This window comes from Giraffa tippelskirchi, chromosome 8 (genome assembly GCF_054371585.1).
Source record: "Giraffa tippelskirchi isolate mGirTip1 chromosome 8, T2T-mGirTip1v1.2.pri, whole genome shotgun sequence".
Classification (NCBI taxonomy): domain Eukaryota; kingdom Metazoa; phylum Chordata; class Mammalia; order Artiodactyla; family Giraffidae; genus Giraffa; species Giraffa tippelskirchi.
In genome coordinates, this window is record NC_137282.1 from 160,894,405 (window position 1) to 160,897,139 (window position 2,735).

Below are 2,735 nucleotides of genomic sequence, written 5' to 3' on the forward strand. Positions count from 1 at the left end.
CTCCTGTTTTATGTGGTTTGTTTTTTTTTTTTTGGCCTTGAGGTACGTGAGGTCTTAGCTCCTCCACCAGGGCGCGAACCTGCATCCCCTATACTGGAGGGTGAATCCTGACCACTGAACCGTCAGGGAAGTCCCTAAACTTTTTAATTAAAGAAGAATGTCCCTCACCTGCATCCCCGCAGCAAAGAAACAAGTTCCTGGCCCTGGCCCGTATAAAGGCCATCCTGAGCCTGCAGGGAGTGATAACGGCTCTGCTAGCCACCCGCTGGAGGCCTGAGGACCTCTCGTGGTTTCCTGAGGTGGCTGCCTTATTCCTTCCCGAAGGGGGCAGGGTGACTGTTCCAAGGAGTGGGGTGTGTTCGTTCACGCGCTCACGTCTGCCCTGGGCTCGGCTGCTTCCTGGTGGCAGCGTGTGCTGTGGCCTTTCCAGGGCCCCCCCAACCCTTCCTGTCTCCCCGTGGTGCTGCGGCCCCTCCTGCTCCCACCACCTCCTTCCTGCTCTGCACCGGCTCCGGTGCCTTCCTGCGGTTTTTCTTCTTTCCTTAGCCGCTCCAGGCCAGGGAAGAGGCAGCATCGCCGGCCTGCCACGTGGAGACCAGAGGCATCAAACGGCCTCTTTCCCCTCTTCTGCCCCAGAGAGCGGGAGTCTCCCATGTGTCATCTCCCACATGTCCTATGAGCACAGCACAGGCCCGGGGTGGGGGACAGGCCAAAACGGGCCCCTCAATCTTGCCAACGCCCAGGGTCTTGGTGCTCTTAGGCCTGAGGAGGGGAGGCAAGTGACGTTCCCTGTTATAGTCTCTCCTTCCTGTTTTACTAGTTGAACCCTGAGGCTGGACAGGACCAGGAAACTTGAAATGCTCACTTCCGCTTTTAAAATGGAAGACCCAACAGAAACCATTGTCCAGAGATCTCCCAGTCAATCAGAGAGCAGAGTCAGGGACCGGGGCCCAAGCCTGGCCACCACCAGGCTGAGCGAGCGTGGTCAGGCCCCGAGTCTTTCACAGCCTTGGTTTCCACTCTTGTAAGTTGGCCAGAGTGGATGGCGTTTCTCCAAAGCATCTCTGGTTTTCAGTATGATGATGCCCAGTCCCAGAAACATTAATGTTGTCAAACATCACCAAAAAAAAAGGTGCAACTCCTCTGATTTTTTTTTTAATGCTAGTGTTTTATTTTCAAAGATGACTTGGAAAATGCAGTTGTCCCAAAGAGATGAATAGTTTCTTGTGCCATAAAAGGCACCAGGACTGATGTGACTTGTTCAGTCGCTAAGTCGTATCCGACTCTTGGCAACCCCAGGGACTGCAGCATGCTAGGCTCCTCTGTCCTTCACCATCCCCTGGAATTTGCTCAGGTTCACGTCCATTGAGTTGGCGATGCCATCTGACCATCTCATCCTCTGCCGCTTCCTTCTCCTTCTGTCTTCAATCTTTCCCAGCATCGAGGTCTTTTCCAATGAGTTGGCTCTTTCCATCAGGGTGCCAAAGTACTGGAGCTTCAGCTTCAGCCTCAGTCCTTCCAATGAATATTCAGGACTGATTTCTTTTAGGATTGACTGGTTTGAACTCCTTGCAGTCCAAGGGACTCTCAAGACTCTTCTCCAGCACCACAATTTGAAAGCATCAATTCTTTGGCACTTGGCCTTCTTTATGGACCAACTCTCACGGTACATGACTACTGGAAAAACCAGAGCTTTAACTATATGGACCTTTGTCGGCAAAGTGACGTCTCTGCTTTTCAATCTGTCTCTACCTCCTCCCCGTTTAAGAGATCAGCTCCCCTTAGGGAACAAGCAAGGGAACTTGTTATTTATGTTCATTCTCTTTCTGCAGCATGAGTCCCAATACAGCCTTGCCTGAATTTCTCCTCTGGCCTTGTATCAATTCCATTGATCCAAGAGTCCAAGAACCAGGATGGTAACACTATGAATCACATACAAATATTAAATTTACAGTGAGATCCCATATTGGGCCTCAAAAGTCTTGCCTTTTGACTCAGTCATTCAAGAGGTTCTCCGTTGGATGGATGTTTTGTGAGTGTCCACACCTGTTAATCAATGACCACAGCCCAAGGACTTCGCACAACTGATCTCGCTCACCTCACCACGGCCCCGAGCAGCTGGCACCACTCTCTCCAGTTTAGAGACGCAGAAGTGGAGGTTCCCTCAAATCACGTGAAGCAGAGCCAGGCTTGAGTCCTGAGTCGTAGTGTACTCCATCTTGACCCACCTGCTCCATGGGCAAGGTGGTTGCCTCAAGGCTTTGTAATTAGCGGGGTACACAGGAAATGCACAAACTATCACATGATGATACAGAATATAATCAGTGTCCTAAGCATAGATAAATGGTTAAATAAAGAAATTCAGACTTAGGAGAGAATTTTAGCTGACAGCCTCCGAGGACGTCACCAAGGCGAGCTGGACATGCGGGCTCAGTGTGGGAAGGGGTGGGGCTAAGAAGGGGGCAGGTCCTGTGTGGGAAGCATGGCGGCAGGGGCCCTGGAAGGGGAGTTCCCTGGTGGTCCAGGCGTGAGAACTCCATGCTTCCATTGCAGGGGCCATGGGTTCGATCCCTGGTATGGGATTTAAGAGCCTGCAAGCCGTGAGGGCTGGCCAAAAAAAAAAAAAGGTAGCGGTGCTATTTTTTGATGTGTTAATTTTAGACACTATTTATTGTCTTCCAGTCCTGACCTTCTAGCTCTCTCTGCTGGATGCTGTCTGTCTGTCTCCTGCAGAA